Here is an 18089-nt window from a genome sequence, read left to right as displayed (position 1 = left end):
TTTTGGACAGGCTGGTCTAGAACTCCCGACCTCAGTGATCCACCCGCCTCGGCCTCCCAAAATGCTGGGATTATGGGCATGAGCCACTACACCTGGCAACAACAACAACAACAACAAAATTTAATGAGCCAAAAATGTGAACAGATAGCCCACCAAAGGGGATGTACGAATGGCAAATAAGCATGTGAAAACATGCTGAATATCATATGTCATCAGGGACTTGCAAATTAAAACAGAAAATAGCCAAGATATGAAATTAACCCAAGTGTTCATCAGTGGATGAATGGATAACAGAAAATGTGGTATACATACACAATGGAATATTACTCAGACATAAAAAAAGAATGAAATTCTGTCATTTGCAGCAAGATAAATGGAATCTGGAGACCATTATGCTAAATGAAATAAGCCAGGCACAGAAAGACAAATATCACATGTTCTCATTCACATGTGGGAGTTTTAAAAGTTCATCTCTTGAAGGTAGAGAACAGAGTGATAGTTACCAGAGTCTGAGGGGAGGGAGGCGTGTTGAAGAGAGGTTGGTTAATTGGTACAAACATACAGTTAGATAGAAGGAATAAATTCTAGGGTTTGATAGCACAGGAGGGTGACTATAGTTAACAATGTATTGTATATTTCAAAATTACTAGATTTGAAATGTTCCCAACACAAATAAATGATAAATATTCAAGGTGATGGATATCCTAAATACCCTGAGTTGACCATTACACATTGTAGCATGTATCAAAATACCACATGTACCCTATAAATATGTACAAATATTATATATCAATTTTTTTAAAAAACAGTGAGATAGTATTATATACCTATTAGAATGGCCAAAATCCAAACCACTGACAACACTAAATGCTGATGAGGATGTGGAGCAACAGGAACTTACATTCATTGCTGGTGGGAATGCAAAATGGTACAGTCATTTTGGAAGACAGTTTGGCAGCTTCTTGCAAAACTAAACATACTGTTATCATACAATCCAGCAATCACACTCTGGTATTTACTCAAATGTGTTAAAAACATGTCTACCCCAAAACCTGCACACCAATGTTTACAGTAGCTTTATTCACAGTTGCCAAAAATTGGAAGCAACCAAGATGTCCTTCAATAGATGAATGAATAAATAAACCGTGATACATACAGGATGGAATATTATTTGGCACTCTAAAGAAATAACATAAAACCACAAAAAAAACATGGAGGAATCTTAAGTACTTATTGCTAAGTGATAGAAGCCAATCAGAAAAGGCTGTATACTCTATGATTACAATTATATGACATTCTGGAAAAGACAAAACTATAGAGACAGTAAAAAAATCAGTAGTTAGGCCAGACACGGTGGCTCATGCCTGTAACCCCAGCACTTTGGGAGGCTGAGGCGGGGGAATCACGAGGTCAGGAGACCGAGACCATCCTGGCTAACGCAGTGAAACCCCATCTCTACTAAAAATTACAAAAAATTAGCTGGGCATGGTGACTGGCACCTGTAGTGCCCGCTACTCGGGAGACTGAGGCAGGAGAATGGCATGAACCCAGGAGGCCAAGCTTGCCATTAGCCGAGATCACGCCACTGCACTCCAGCCTGGGCAACAGAGTGAGACTCCATCTCAGGAAGAAAAAAAAAAAATCAGTGGTTGCCAGGGGCTTAGGGGAAGGGAAGGAGAAATGAATACATTGAACATGGGATTTTTTACAGTTGTGAAATTATTCTGATGCTGTAATGATGAAGACATGTCATTATATATTTGTCAAAACTCATAAAATGTAAAACAAATAGTGAACCTTAATGTAAACTATAGACTTTAGTTAATAATAACGTATTAGTATTCATTTGTCAATTGTAACAAATGAAGAAATATACAGGACTAATGCAATATGTTAATAATAGAGGAAACTAGGGGGTGGAGGAGGTGTTGGTGAGAGGGTAAACAGAAATTCTGTACCTTCTTATTTTTCTGTAAATCTAACAGTGAGCTAAAATAATTGTTTATTCATTAAAAGAAGGCTGATGTTTTAAATATACTAGAAATGTTAAACATTCTTTGCATTGGTTTTATCTTTTTTTTTTTTTTTTTTTTTGAGACAGAGTCTCACTCTGTCGCCCAGGCTGGAGTGCAGTGGCACGATCTCCGCTCACTGCAAGCTCTGCCTCCCAGGTTCATGCCATTCTCCTGCCTCAGCCTCCCGAGTAGCTGGGACTACAGGCGTTCGCCACCAGGCCCGGCTAATTTTTGTATTTTTAGTAGAGATGGGGTTTCACCATGTTGGCCAGGATGGTCTCAATCTCCTGACCTTGTGATCCGCCTGTCTCGGCCTCCCAAAGTGCTGGGATTACAGGCGTGAGCCACCGCACCCGGCCTTTTTTTTTTTTTTTTTTAAAGGTTAGAAACTCAGTGTCATTTCAGCTTTTTGGCTTTGAACTTTTATGATAGAAGGTAATGGATTAAATTACCAGAAGCCACAGAGTATATACCAGTAACTACAAAAAAGACAGGGATAATGTAAATGTAAACCCAAACAATGGTTTTTATCCAGGTATTCCCATCCTAATTTAAATAGAGTTCCAGAATAAGAGCACTCTTTGGTTGTTCAGATTCCAAGATGATTCATTGCACAAAAAAAGAAAACTATTGTGATAGTTGTTTTCACCGAACATGTCCATCATGGTGTATCTGAAAGCTCTTTTCCAGGGTGACTCCACCCAAAGCTCCTACTAAGGGAGCAGCCTAGGCTGTCTTACTCTGCAACACCCACACATCCTTGCCTTGCCACAACTAATTGGACCAGCGTCTGGAACCAGAAGATTCCTATAGAAAAAAAAAAACCAAAGGTAGAATCATGTGTCATGAGGAGGGAGTTAGAGCTGGGGCTATAAGAGGTCATGTCAAAGTAAGTTATAAGACAGCAGAAACTGTAAATAAGCAGGGCCCAGGATGAATTTGGAGAAGTTAGGAGGAAGTCAGATTACACAGGAAATCATTGAAAGATTTCAAATGTTTAAAATTAGTATTTAGGGCAGGGTGTGGTGGCTCACGCCTGTAATCCCAGCACTTCAGGAGGATGAGGCAGATGGATCACTTGAGGCAAGGAGTTCAAGACCAGCCATGGCGAAACCTCGTCTCTACTAAAACTACAAAAATTAGCTGGGTACGGTAGTGCGTGCCTGTAATCCCAGCTACAGGGGAGGCTGAGGCATGAGAATCACTTGAGCTAGGGAGGCGGAGGTTGTAGTGAGCCGAGAGAGCCTAGATTGTGCCACTGCACTCCAGCCTGGGCAAAAAGAGTGAAACTGTGTCTCAAAAAATAAATAAATAAACAAACAAACATAAGATGAAATAAAATTAGTGTTTAGAACTTTAGAAACTGAATAGTTTTTGGAGGTTGAGGATAGAAGTGGAACCAGATGAGGGATGGCAGTTACTTGGACTAAAGGTGTGGCGAAGGAAATAGAAGTGGGCATATTCACAGTGTATTTTCAAATATAGTTTGCCAAGGACTTAATGATGGACTGAAAGTAGGGAGTAAGGGAGCAATTTGGTGGTTCTTTGTATCACTGACGGAGTTGGAGAGGAAGGGAGAGTAAGAGATTTCAAGTGTGTCAGTGAGGAAACCTTTAGGCAAGCAAAACCACTATGAGTATTATGAAATAAAGGTTTTATTACGGGAATACTAATTTATATGAGATAAGAGAAGCTGAGAAAGTAATGATCCAAAAGGGAGACTTGGAGAATGAGCAATGTCACTAACCAGCCCTTCACAAGGCTGGGAGAATGAGGAGAGCTTACAGGACAATCCGGAAGCCAGCCATGTCTCGTTCCTGGAGTGAGACCATGAAAAGGAACTAGGCTGTTCTTGGCCAGGCATTGTGGCTCACACCTGTAATCACAGGACTTTGGAAGGTTGAGGCCGGCAGATTGCTTGAGCCCAGGAGTTCAAGACCAGCCTAGGCAACATGGTGAAACCCCCATCTCTAACAGGGCAAAGTGGCGCACACCTGTGGTCTCAGCTACTTGGGAGGCTGAGGTAGGACTGCTTGAGTCCAGGAGGTCAAGTCTGCAGTGAGCCAAGATTGTACCACTGCACTCCAGGACGAGATTTTTGTCTCAAAAAGATGGCTGTTTTGCGGCTGTTGGCAGGCCTGTGGTCACTGTTGGTTACCACGGTTCGCAATTGGGTAAAACAACAGGCTACAGACCAGGGTAGAGCAAGATGAAGATGAAACCTACCAGCACTTCTGCATGTGCTTTTCACTACATTTAACCAAGTTAATTGCATTTTGTTGTTTCTTCAGTTTCTTCTAAACTAGAATGAAAATGTCCAAAACCATAGCAACTAGCTACATGTGGCTACTTACATTAATTATAATAAAGTCGGCCAGGTATGGTGGCTCATACCTGTAATCCCAGCTCTTTGGGAGGCTGAGGTTGGCAGATCACAAGGTCAGGAGATTGAGACCATCCTAGCTAACACGGTAAAACCCTGTCTCTACTGAAAATACAAAAATGAGTCGGTCGTGGTGGTGGGTGCCTGTAGTTCCAGCTATTCGGGAGGCTGAGGCAGGAGAATGGCATGAACCCAGGAGGCAGAGCTTGCAGGGAGCTAAGATTGCACCACTGTACTCCAGCCTGGGCAACAGAGCGAGACTCCATCTCAAAAAACAAACAAAAAAATAGAATAAAGTCTAAAATTCAGTTCTTCAGCCACACTAGCCACATGTCAAGTGCCCAGTAGCTACATGTGACTTGAGATGAACACATCAATATAGAACTTTTCCAATCTTCGCAGAAAGTTCTACTGAACATGTTTCCTTAAAATAAATAATACTCCCTCCCTTTATTTGGCTAGATTGAGGTCTTTAATCTAGCACAAAAGGACCCAATTAGAATAGAGTCACTTGAGACTTAACCATTTATATAAATTAATTGCATTATTGTGTCTATTTTTTCAACTCAGCTTACAAAATGTGACTAGTTCTTCTCTCCTTGTATTTGCATAGAGATTAGTGAAGAGATGAAAAGCCAGCAAGAAGCATATGAGGAAATAAAAGTCCTAGATAACTCAATCACAGAATTCTCCAAGAAGACAGGGATAATCATATAGTTTATCAGACTACTAACTTGTATATCTGTAGTCCTACTTTTATTTTAAATATTTTTGTTATAAAAGATAATACATGCTTCACTAAAAAATTCAACCATTATATAAACATACGAAATAGAAATAAAAATGTCCTGTAATCTCATTGCCAAAGAGAGCTACTATATAAAAATATAATCTGTATTTCAGTTTTTTTCTCTCTAGATACTAATATTATTTTCACATGTTTAACAAGAACGGTTTCATATCATACATGTTATCTTATGACCATAACTAGCTTTTTCACCTAATATGTATATTTGGGCACGTTCCCTTGTCAGTATACTTCATACTTCATATACTTCAATTTTCAATAGTTGCATAGATTTTACTTTATAGAAGTTTCATAATTTCTATAGCCATCCTATTACTGGTGAGCATTTGGATGGGTTTTTGTTTGTTTTTGTTTTTTGGTTTTATCCATTACAAACAATTCCATAATAAAAGTCTTTGAGTATTTCTGTTATATAAGCATATTTTCATCTACCTCCTTTTTCATGATCTTGACAATTATTTAAATTTATTGTTAAGTTGGCAATTTTATATAGAGGAATTTGCATATAAATAAATGAAGAATATAACTTTTACAATATTAAATCAGTTGCTAAACAGATTCAGTCATGTGTATATTTACTTTGTGTAAATGTTGGTTAGGGAAAAGAGTACAAATATAAACCCCAAAGTCTAAAAATGCTCAAAACCCATTCTGTAACTGGAAAAGAGGTATAAGTGTTAGAGTATAGAAAGGGTAGTTACCGGGCAGAAGGAAAATATAGCCTTAGGGATGGGAAGAAATAAAACTGCATGAAAAGGAATTAAAATTGCCATAGGAGGTTTTAATACTGCACTTTCCTAGGCTAAGGCTGACAATAAATAAAGAAGGACAATAATATTAAGTAATTTTATTAGTAAGTTTAAAGTAGTATTTTATATATATGTTGAACTTGGTATTTACAGAGAATACAACTTTTCAAGCATTTACAGAATGCTGACAAAAATCATGCTCTATGTCACAAAAAAACCTGCAACAAATTTTTTTTTTTGAGATGGAGTTTTGCTGTTGTTGCCCAGGCTGTAGTGCAATGGCGCCATATTGGCTCACTGCCACCTCCGCCTCCCGGGTTCAAGCGATTTTCCTGCCTCAGCCTCTGGAGCAGCTGGGATTACAGGCACCCACCACCATGCCCGGCTAATTCTTTGTATTTTTAGTAGAGACGGGGTTTCACCATGTTGATCAGGCTGGTCTTGAACTCCTTACCTTAGGTGATCCACCCGCCTCAGCCTCTCAAAGTACTGGGATTACAGGCGTGAGCCACTGCGCCCAGCCAACAAATTTTAAAAAGCAAAATGGAATAGCCTAAATCTTCTGAATTCAATTTCCTACCCCTACAAATTAACCACAAAAGGTTAGTCAAAAATTAGGCCCCAGTTAGAATATTTAATTGGATTTTATTTATTTATTTATTTATTTATTTATTTATTTATTTATGTATTTGAGACAGAGTCTTGCTCTGTTGTCAGGCTGGAGTGCAGTGACTGGATCTCGGCTCACATCAACCTCCGCCTCCCAGGTTCAAGCGATTCTTTTCAAGTAGCTGGTACTACAGGCACATGCCATCATGCCCAGGAATTGTTTTTTTTTTTTTTTTTTTTTGAGACAGAGTCTTGCTCTGTCACCCAAGCTGGAGTGTAGTGGCCGGATTTCGGCTCACTGCAAGCTCCGCCTCCCAGGTTCACGCCATTCTCCTGCCGCAGGCTCCCGAGCAGCTGGGACTACAGGCGCCCGCCACCACGCCCGGCTACCCAGCTAATTTTTGTGTTTTTTAGTAGAGACGGGGTTTCGCCATGTTGGCCAGGATGGTCTAGATCTCTTGACCTCATGACCTGCCCGCCTCGGCCTCTCAGAGAGTGCTGGGATTACAGGCATGAGCCATCGCGCCCGGCCCAATTTGATTTTAAAACAAAAATTAAAATAAATTATTCTAAGTATATTTTGGATTAAACAAAAAATTAAAGATCAAAATAGAATTACAATAAACATTTGGGCTGAATAAGAAAAAGCTGAGCATTAAAATCAATATTCAACAAGAGCAAGGCCAAATATGAGTACCATAATGGATAAAATAAACTTCTAGAACACCAAAATAAAACCTGATATTTTATTTTTTTAACTTTAATTATTGCCAGGAACAGTGGCTAGCACCTGTAATCTCAGCCACTCGGAAGGCTGAGACAGGAGGCACTCTGGAGCCCAGAAATTCCAGGCTGCAGTGAGCTATGATCTCGAACTGCACTCTAGCCTGGGCAAAAGAGTGAGTTCCATCTCTAAAAACAATTTAATTATTATTGCAATTCTATCATCAAATTATAAACGCCTAAGACATATATAGGAACACAAGACATATAGGAACACAAATTTCTCAGCACTGTTACCTGCTAGATTCCTCCTGCGGGAATCTGCTGCATGTTTGCCATACTAAATAGATGTTTGCTTTCAATTAAGGCAGGCTGTTTTCTGACTATTCTACCGTTTTTTCCTTTTTTTCATACTCTTTATAATATCTGCATTAAAGATCATTTACCATGGATGTTTACATATTGTTTTAGAATTTTTCCACCTAGTAAAGTTTGGTAGTGGCAAATTTGACATTCTGCTTTAACATCATTCTTAGAGGATATAAAGAACTTCCAGGCCAGGCACAGTGGCTCACGTCTGTAATCCCAGTACTTTGGGAGGCCAAGGTGGGCAAATTGCTTGAGGTCAGAAGTTGGAGACCAGCCTGAGCAACATGGCAAAATCCCATCTCTAAAAAAAACCAAAAAAACAAAAAACAAACACGCACACACACACAAATTACCTGGACATGGTGGCACATGCCTATAGTCCCAGCTACTCACAAGGCTGAGGTGGGAGGATCACTTGAGCCTAGGAGGTCAAAACTGCAGTGAGTCATGTCTATGTCACTGCACTCAGCCTGGGCAGCAGAGCAAGATCCTATCTCAAAAACAAAAAAGCTAATGTAGTATATTAATATTATATTTGTAAAGATTTCCATTTTCCTTTATTTGGATATTAAAAACATATCCAAATAACAGGGCTTATTTGTGTTAATGTTGGACTTACTCTGATTAAAGATGGTGGTAATCTACCCAACCACATAGTCATTGGCTCCACACCAATTTACAGACGCCAGGAATTCTTTTGAAGTCAGCATTTGATAATTTAGTCTTCCACAGACTAAAAATGAAGTGTAATATTGTAACCACAGATTTTAGCTTAATTCCAAAGTCAAAGCCAAATTTCAGTGTAATATTTATAGGCTGCAGTCAAAGCTGCACTTAGTGACAAATTTATAATCTTGTGTGTTTCCACTTTGGAAAAATATAGAATGAAAGTAAATGAGCTAAGCATCACACTTCAATCAGAAATAAAGAACTATAAAATAACATGAAATAAATTCTAAAATGGAAAAATGGAGGAAAAAATGTAAAAAAAAAAAATTGAAAAAAAGTAAAGTCTGGGTGTTGTGGCTTACGCCTATAATCCCAGCACTTTGGGAGGCCAAGGCAGGTGGATCACCTGAGGTAGGGAGTTTGAGACCAGCCTGACTGATATGGAGAAATCCTGTCTCTACTAAAAATACAAAATTAGCTGGGTGTGTTGGCACATGCCTGTAATCCCAGCTACTTGGGAGGCTGAGGCAGGAGAAATGCTTGAACCCGGGAGGCGGAGGTTGCAGGGAGCCAAGATCGCGCCGTTGCACTCCAGCCTGGGGAACGACAGCGAAACTCTGTCTCAAAAAAAAAGGAAAAAAAGAAAAAATACATTATCAAAATTAACCCAAGTAGAAAATAGACAGAGACCAAAAACTATGGAAGAAATGAAAAAGATGTTAACTAATTAACTTCCTAAAAGGTTTTTGGCCTAAATGGTTTGAAGAATAGATCCTTTGTTTCTTTCTTTTTTTTTTTTGTCTTTTGTTGAGACGGAGTCTCACTCTGTACACAGAGTGCAGTGGGGAGATCTCGGCTAACTGCAACCTCTGCTTCCTGGGTTCAAGCAATTATCCTGCCTCAGCCGCCCGAGTAGCTGGGATTACAGGCGCCTGCCACCATGCCCGGTTAATTTTTGTACTTTTAGTAGAGGCGGGGTTTCACCATGTTGGTCAGGCTGGTCTTGAACTCCCTGACCTCAGGTGGTCCGCCCACCTCAGTCTCCCAAAGTGCTGGGATTACAGGTGCAAGCCACTGCGCCTGGCAAAGAATGGATTCTTTCATAATTACAATGTTATATAAACTGTTACATAGAATAGAAAAGACGGAAACTTTCAGTTTATTTTATAAAATTAGCATAAACTCTGATATCAAAACCCAAGAGAGCACACACACCCAAATTTAGACTAATTGACATTATGAAAGAAATGTAAGGGTCAGGCACGGTGGCTTATTCCTGTAATCCTAGCATATTGGGAGGCTGAGGCAGGATGATCACATGAGCCCATAAGTTCAAGACCAGCCTGGGCAACATGGTGAAACCCCATCTCTACAAAAAAAAATATAAAAAATTAGCCAGGCATGGTGGCATGCATCTGTAGTCCCAGCTCCTTGGGAGGCTGAGGTGGGAGGATTGCTTGGGCTTGGGGAGTGGAAGCTTCGTTCCACTAAGCTTCGTTCAAACTACTGAATTGTTCGAACTACTGTTCCTGCCTGGGGAACAGAAAGAAACTCCATCAAAAGAAAAAAAACAAAAACAAAAAAACTCCAGGTGCTGCGGTTCATGCCTGTAATCCCGCACTTTGAGAGGCTGAGACAGGTGGACGGCCTGAGGTCAGGAGTTCGAGACCAGCCTGGCCAACATGGTGAAACCCTGTCTCTACTAACAATACAAAAATTAGCCAGGCATAGTGGCGGGCACCTGTAATCCCAGCTACTTGGGAGGATGAGGCAGGAGAATTGCTTGAACCTAGGAGGCAGAGGTTGCAGTGAGCCGAGATCACATCACTGCACTCCAGCCTGGGCAACAGAGTGAGACTCTGTCACAAAAGAAAAGAAAGAAAGAAGAAAGGAATAATTTAAAAATCTGAAATAAGTACTTGCAAGTTAAATTCTGCAACTGATTTCAAAAAAGTTCTAAAAGAGCCAGTTATGGTGTCTGGTACCTGTTACTTGGGTGACTGAGGCAGGAAGATGGTTTGAGCCCAGGAGTTTGAGGCTGCAGTTTGAGGGAGGCTGAGCTATGATCTCACCACTGCACTCCAGCCTTGACAACAGAGTGAGATCGTATCTTAAAAAAAAAAAAAAAAAAAAAAAAAAAAAAAGCTTGGGCATGGTTGTTCACACCTGTAATCCCAGCACTTTGGGAAGCCAAGGTTGGCGGATCACCTGAGGTCAGGAATTCGAGGCCAACCTGGCCAACATGGTGAAACCTCTAGTCTAATACAAAATCTCTATTCTCTACTAAAAATACCAAAAAAAAAAAAAAAAGAGCTGGATATGATAGTGGGCTCCTGTAATCCCAGCTACTAGGGAGGCTGAGGCAGGATAATCACTTGAACTTGGGAGGTGGAGGTTGCAGTTAGCCGAGATCGTGCCATTGCACTCCAGTCTGGGCGACAGAGTAAGACCGCATCTCAAAAAAAAAAAAAGAATTTATTGTGTAACACTTGATCGAATACATCATTTTAAAAGGTCAAAAAGATGAAACTACATATTTATAAATATCCACTTTTGAGTTTTATCTTAGTTTGGGCTCCTATAGCAAATTACCATGGGCTAGGTGGTTCAACAACCATTTATTGTCACAGTTCTAGATCAAAGTACCAGCAGATCCATTGAGGGTCTTTTTCCTGGTCTGTAGATGGCTATCTTTTCACTGTATCCTCACATGACGGAAAGCAGAGAGAGATTGAGATCCTGTGTCTCCTCCTCTTTTGATAAGTGCGTTAATCTCATCACGAGGGTCCTACCATAGTGAACTAATCTAATCCTAATTACCTCACAAAGGCCCCACCACCAAATACCATCATATTGGGGTTTAGGATTTCAACATATGAATTGTGGGGAAACATAGACATTCAGTTCATACAAGTATTAATAACGATAAACTAGGAATTGAGTGAAACATAAACATCAAGAATACTTTTATGAAATCCAGGTAATATCACACTTAACATTGAAATACTAGGTTTCCATTAATGTAAGGACTACAAAAGATAATCTGCCCTTATTACCATTATTTAACAAGTTCTGGAAATTCTAGCTATTAAAATAAGATGTAAAACAAATAAGGATAACTATGAAAAAGAGAAGATAAATGTATCATTATTTACAGATGATAAGGTTGTATATATTTATAACTAATAAAAAAGTTAAATAAAATAGGCAGATAAGAAAGCAGTCACTGAGCTGGGCACTGTGGTGCATGCCTATAGTCTCAGCTATGTGGGAGGATCTCTTGAGCCAGGACTTTGAGGCTGCAATGTTCTATGATGACACCTGTGAATAGCCACTGCACTCCCACCTAGGCAACACAGCAAGACTCTGTCAAAAAAAAGAAAGAAGGAAGGAAGGAAGGAAGGAAGGAAGGAAGGAAGGAAGGAAGGAAGGAAGGAAGGAAGGAAGGGAGGGAGGGAGGGAGGGGAAGGAAGGAACGAAGGAAGGAGAAGGAAGGAAGAAAGAAAGAAAGAAGAAGAAAGAAAGAAAGAAAGAAAATACAATCAATGACACCATTAACTTTTCTGTATACCAGCAATATCTTGTAATCAAATATGATGGAAAAGAGTTCTGTTTCACAATTGCGATGATTTTACATATAAGTGTGTTTGTATTCACACACATATACCTACACAAACATATATAAAAGATGTGCACCTTTGGATATGACGATCACATATCAGGAAAATTATAAAACTTATATTGAGAAATACATGTAAGACATATAAATGGAGAGATACAGCATAGTTGTGGATGAGTTTGCTTAAATGCTGTAAAACTGTCACTAGTTCTAAACAGGTTTAAGACAATCAAAACCTTTGGAAATTAATTTGGCAATATATGTCAAGCTTTAAAACTATTATATTCTTGGACACAGTAATAATTTTGCTTCTACGGCTCTATCCTAAGAAAATAATCAGAGTACTTGAAAATATTTAAGTTCAAGGTCATACATACATAACAGTGTAACATACTTTAAATAGAAAATAGAAAATATATATTTTCAATTTGATATAATTTAACATGATTTGTTGAGCAATTGCTATATGCCAGATTCTATGCTAATTAATAGAGACACAGATGAACTCACAAGACCAAAACTTCCTTCACAAGACCAAAACTCAGCTAAGCAGTTATACAACATGGTGATTAGTTCAATGAGAGGAGAAAGGATGCTTGTAGCCCTTAGGAAGAGTGACTTACTGAGACTTAGGGTTGGAGAAGGCTGTACTGGGACCTCAAGCCTGAATAGGCATTATCTAGGTGAAGAGGTAGGGCAAGAGGAATCCAGGCTGAAGGAACAACATGTGTCAAAGCAGAGGGGTAAGATAAACATGGGGGGCTTCTAGAAATGGAAAAAAGTTCATTGTAGTCAGAATGCGGAGTGGGCAAAAGGCAGGGCTGGGGAAGGAGAACTTCTTGCAAGTGTGATATTGGAGAGGTAATGTACCGTCATGTTGGGACAGCCTTGCACACCATCTGGAGCTGGGGCTTTCACACTTTTTTGACCATGACTAAAAGAAAAAGATATATTTCATAATATCAGCAGCTTACACATGTCATGTATATGTATATAAGAACTGTATTTCATGCGAATACTTTTACTATGTTCAAAGCTCTTTTATATTTTCTATTTCATATTCACTTTTACTTTTAAAAAATTCTGTCTTCTAGTAGACTACCCTGAGCCTTAGTGTGAATTAGAAATAAGTGTTCTCTCTAGGCAGATATAGTTAGAGACTGTGAAGATCAGGCCTTGAAGAGTGGAAGGGGCAGTGGAAAGTGCCTTTATCCAAAAAAAGATGCCTCTTCCCCAAGTTGGATGAAACTCCACATATTTGCCCCCAACATTTGGAGAGCATGGGGCGAGAGTGCAAACAGAAGCCTACATACCCTCAAGTCTATTTAAAAACTGTAGACCAATCTAACCAACCAATAAATAAAATGTGTTCGGGCTGGGCATGGTGGCTCATGCCTGTAATCCTAGCACTTTGGGAGGCCGAGTCGGGCAGATCACCTGAGGTCAGGAGTTCAAGACCAGCCTGGCCAACATGGTGAAACCCCATCTCTACAAAAATACAAAACATTTGCCGAACATTATGGCAGGTGCCTGTGATCCCTGCTACTTGGGAGGCTGAGATGGGAGAATTGCTTGAACCTGGGAGGGGGAGGTTGCAGTAAGCCAAGATGGCACCGTTGCACTCCAGCCTGGATGACAGAGAGATTCCATCTCAAAAAAAAAAAGAGAAAGTGTTCTACCCTTCTACCTTGACTTATATAACTTCATAGTGACCTCAAAGATTCAGGTACCAATTTAGAATTCTTGGACTCAGAATTCAATGTAGGTGGCCGGGTGCAGTGGCTCACGCCTATAATCCCAGCACTTTGGGAGGCCGAGGCGGGCGGATCACGAGGTCAGGAGTTCAAGACCAGCTTCGCCCGTATGGTGAAACCCTGTCTCTACTGAAAATATAAAAATTAGCCGGGCGTGGTGGCACTCACCTGTAGTCCCAGCTACTCTGGAGGCTGAGGCAGGAGAATCGCTTGAACCCGGGAGGGGAGACGGAGGTAGCAGTGAGTCGAGATTGTGCCACTACACTCCAGCCATCCAGCCAGGGCGACAGAGAGAGACTCCATCAAAGAAAAAAAAAAAAAAAAAGAATTCAATGTAGGCACATAACTTCAAGCCTGCTCCCCTTCTTTTCCCACCCTGGACTCCACCCTATCCAAAAAGGGCTTTTTGTCCATATACATCTGAACACTCCGTCCTAGTAATCCAAGTTCTGTTCACCATTCCCTCTCCTCCCAGCAAACAGTTAGAAGTGAACTTTCAACTGTTTGAGTAGGAAAATACATAGTCCTGGTAACTGAACTACAATTCTGTGTGTGTGTGTGTGTGTGTGTGTGTGTGTGTGTGTGTGTGTGTATTTAAGAGATAGAGTATTGCTATGTTGCTCAGGCTGGACATGAAATCCTAGGTTCAAGCAATCCTTCTGCCTCAGCCTCCTGAGTAGCTGGGGCTACAGGCATGTGCTACCATGCCTAGCTGAAAATGGGTTTTCATGTCAAAGTGGCATGGCATGAGAAATCCAAGAGCAAGGTCCTCTAAAGCTTTGTTACTCAAAATGTGGTCCTTGGACACAGCATGGACACCCCTGGGGAGTGCGCAAAAATGAGGAACCTCAGGTCTCATCTCAGACCAATTAAAGAATAATCTGCAGATCCCAAATTGATTTGCATGCACTTTGGAGATTAGACACACTACTATCAAGTGGGGGCCCCAAAATAGTGGCTTCTTTTCCTTGGTGTAAGGTCATTACTGCACCCCCATGTCAGGATGCAAAGCAGGACAGGCAGAGTGCAGGCTGGATTCCCGATCCCTTTTTCCTTTTGAGTATCATTGTGTAAAATGCAACTGTAAGGGAAGGCTCTGGCAAGTCTCAGAAACATTTGTTTTTTGTTTTTTTGAGACAGAGTCTTGCTCTGTCACCCAGGCTGGAGTGCAGTTGTGCCATCTCGGCTCACTGTAGCTTCCACCTCCTGTGTTCAAGAGATTCTCCTGACTCAGCCTCCCGAGTAGCTGGGATTACAGGTGTGCACCACCACATCTGGCTAATTTTTTGTAGTAGAGATGGGGTTTCGCCACATTGACCAGGCTGGTCTTGAATTCCTGACTTCAGGTGATCCTCCCACCTCAGCCTCCCAAAGTGCTGGGATTATAGGCATGAGCCACCACTCCTGGCCCTGAAGATTCTTAGAATGTCATTGCCTTCTTTGTTTCTTCAAAGCAAGATCTGATTCCCTAGTGGAAAGCATGGCTTTTCTGTGCTCACTGAGACTCAGCACATTTCTTTTGTACTCACTTCGAGCCTTACTGAACTCCCACATATCATGGGTCCACTGGAATCCTGTGCTCATGAGGCATCATGGCTACTGTATGGAAATGGAACAGCAAAAAATGGTAGGCACACATATTGCATATATCTCCCCTGCTCACACATGTGCTCTATTGTCCCATTGGGCTTCACTTACAAAATACAAGTTTAAAGATAAAATTATTAAGAATTTCAAGTTGGCAATAGTAGAGCTTAAAACCAAGCATGGAGCCCTTTGAGTGTGAAGCCCTGGGTGACTGCACAGGTCATCTGCCCATGAATCCCACTTTGAGAGCCACAACAGAGGCAAGAAGACCAATATAGAGGGCACTATAATAATCAAGGCAAAAAAGGTGGTGGCTGACTGTTAACTGTTGACGTTGGCAAGGACAAATTCAGTGGAGTGATGGAAGCAAAGATGAGAATGCAGTGGGCTACAATGTGAGTAGATCAGCATACAAGGCAGGTGTAGACAACTCTTTCAAGAAATGTGACTGTAAAAGAAGAATGTGGAATAACTTGGTAGCTAGAAGGAAACTTGAAGGCAAGGAATATTATAATTTTTATATAAAGAGATTTGGGACATTTAAAAGTGAGAGGAGCTAGAAGAGAGGGAGAAGTAGAAAACAAGAGGATAAAAAAGAGATAATCTATATGTCTAGGCTTTTAGAAGGGCAGTTAAACTCTACAGCGAGGGCAGGGATCTTTGTTTTGCTTACTGTTTTGTGCTGATAATAGCACATTAGTTTCCTAGGGCTTTTATAACAAAGTACCACAAACTGGGTGGCTCAAAACAACAAAAATTTGTTATCTCACAGTCCTGGAGGCTAGAAGTCTGAAATCAAAGTTGGCAGAGTCATGCTCCCTCTGAAACCTTTCTTGCCTCTTCTCAGCTTCCGGTGGTATACAGGCAATCTATGACATTCCTTGGCTTGTAGTGCATAACTCCAACCTCTACCTTTATCGTCACATGATGTTCTCTCTGTGTCTGTCTTTTTTATGGCCCTCTGTTATAAAGACTGCAGTCATATTGGATTAGGACCCACCCTACTCCAGCGTCACCTCATTTTAACTCACTACATCTGCAATGATCCTATTTCCATTCTGTGGTACTAGGGATTAAGACTTCAACATATCTTTTTTGGGAAGACATAATTCAACCTATAACAAACTAGTAAATTCTGTATTTGTTGAATGAATGAATGAATGAATGTGAATCAGAGCACTGGAGGAGAAATTTGCCTTACCCCAGAGGACACCATTCTATTGTAGTGAGAGGGAAATGAAAAACAGTGGATACATGTGAAAACTGGTGTAAGGAAATTGTGTTGTCTGACAACATCAAAATTCTCCATGAAGAGGGAGGTAAAATCATATTTTTAGGTGAGGAAAGAATTGAGATAGGGGAGGAAGGAGTGAAGAGATGTGGAGGAGAAAGGAAGTCTGAGGAACAAAAACTGACAAAGTGGCTGGGCGTGGTGGCTCATGCTTGTAATCCTAGCACTTTGGGAGGCTGACGTAGATGTATCATGAGGTCAGGAGATTGAGACCAGCCTGGCCAACATGGTGAAACCCTGTCTCTACTAAAAATACAAAAATTAGCTGGGTGTGTTGGTACGTGCCTGTAGTCCCAGCTACTCAGGAGGCTGAGGAGGTGGGAGAATCACTGAACCTGGGAGGTGGAGGTTGCAGGGTTGCAGTGAGCCGAGACCATGCCATTGCACTCCAGCCTGGGTGACAGAATGAGACACCATCTCAAAAAAAAAGAAAGAAAACTGATAAGGGAAACAAGAATCGCCTGTAGTATTGAGAACCTGGTTGAGTTGGAGACCATAAATTTATGGTGGCATAAGTCTGCACTGCCATATGATTTAGGCAGCAAGGCTCAGTAATACTGGCATGTTATTGGGAAAGGCAATTGGTTGAATCAACCCATAGCTAGGTTTTTCCAGATAGTGTTACAGACCAATGGATTCTTCTTGCCCACTTCACAGAAAAGCCAATACAATGAGATGGCAGTGTTGCAGCAGAGATTTTAATTATAGCAAGGTAACTGGATGGAAGGATGGGAGATATTTCTTGAATCTTCCTCCCGGAGAACTCAGAGGCTAGGGTTTTGAAGGATAATTTGGTGGGCTGGGTCTAGAGAATGAATGCTGTTGATTGGTTAGGGATGAAATCATAGGGACTTTGAAACTGTCTTTGTGCCCTGAATCAGTTTCTGCATGGGGTGGGGGGGGTGTCAGGGAATCACAGGACCCATAGAGTCAGTTCTTTGGCATGGGCCACAGGTACAGCTAGCATCTGCCAGGATGCCAAAGTCTGAAAAATATCTCAAAGACCAGTTTTAGATTTTACAATAGTAATGTTATTTATAGGAGCAATTAGGGTTACAAATCTTGTGACCTCCAGCTATGTAACTCCTGAACAGTAAACAATTACAGAAAAGTAAGCGAGGGAACAATGGCTTGTTATCGTTTAACTGTGTCTACGTCTTCACAGAATTCAAGCCACTCCCATAATTCTAACATTGTGGACTTTCATTAGCTTTAGGGAGGCAGTTTTGGTTCCTGAACAATAAGGGGTTAGCTTTAAGAAGGGACTGCTATCATCCTTGCTTTAAACTATCAACTAAATTCTTCCCATAGTTAGTTTGAACTATGCCCGAGAATGAGCAAGAGTAGTTAGGCCTTGTGAGGTTAGAAGTAAGATAGAGTCAGTTATGTTAGATTTCTCTCATTGTTATAATTTTTGCAAAAGTGATTTCAGTAGTTGCCCAGGAAAGAAGACAGGGTAAGGAAGTTGGGAATATTGCATAAGAGGGCCACCAATAAACCTTGAAATTAGGCT

The sequence above is a fragment of the Chlorocebus sabaeus genome, chromosome 13 (genome assembly GCF_047675955.1).
Source record: "Chlorocebus sabaeus isolate Y175 chromosome 13, mChlSab1.0.hap1, whole genome shotgun sequence".
Lineage (NCBI taxonomy): Eukaryota > Metazoa > Chordata > Mammalia > Primates > Cercopithecidae > Chlorocebus > Chlorocebus sabaeus.
This window is presented reverse-complemented; position numbering follows the sequence as displayed.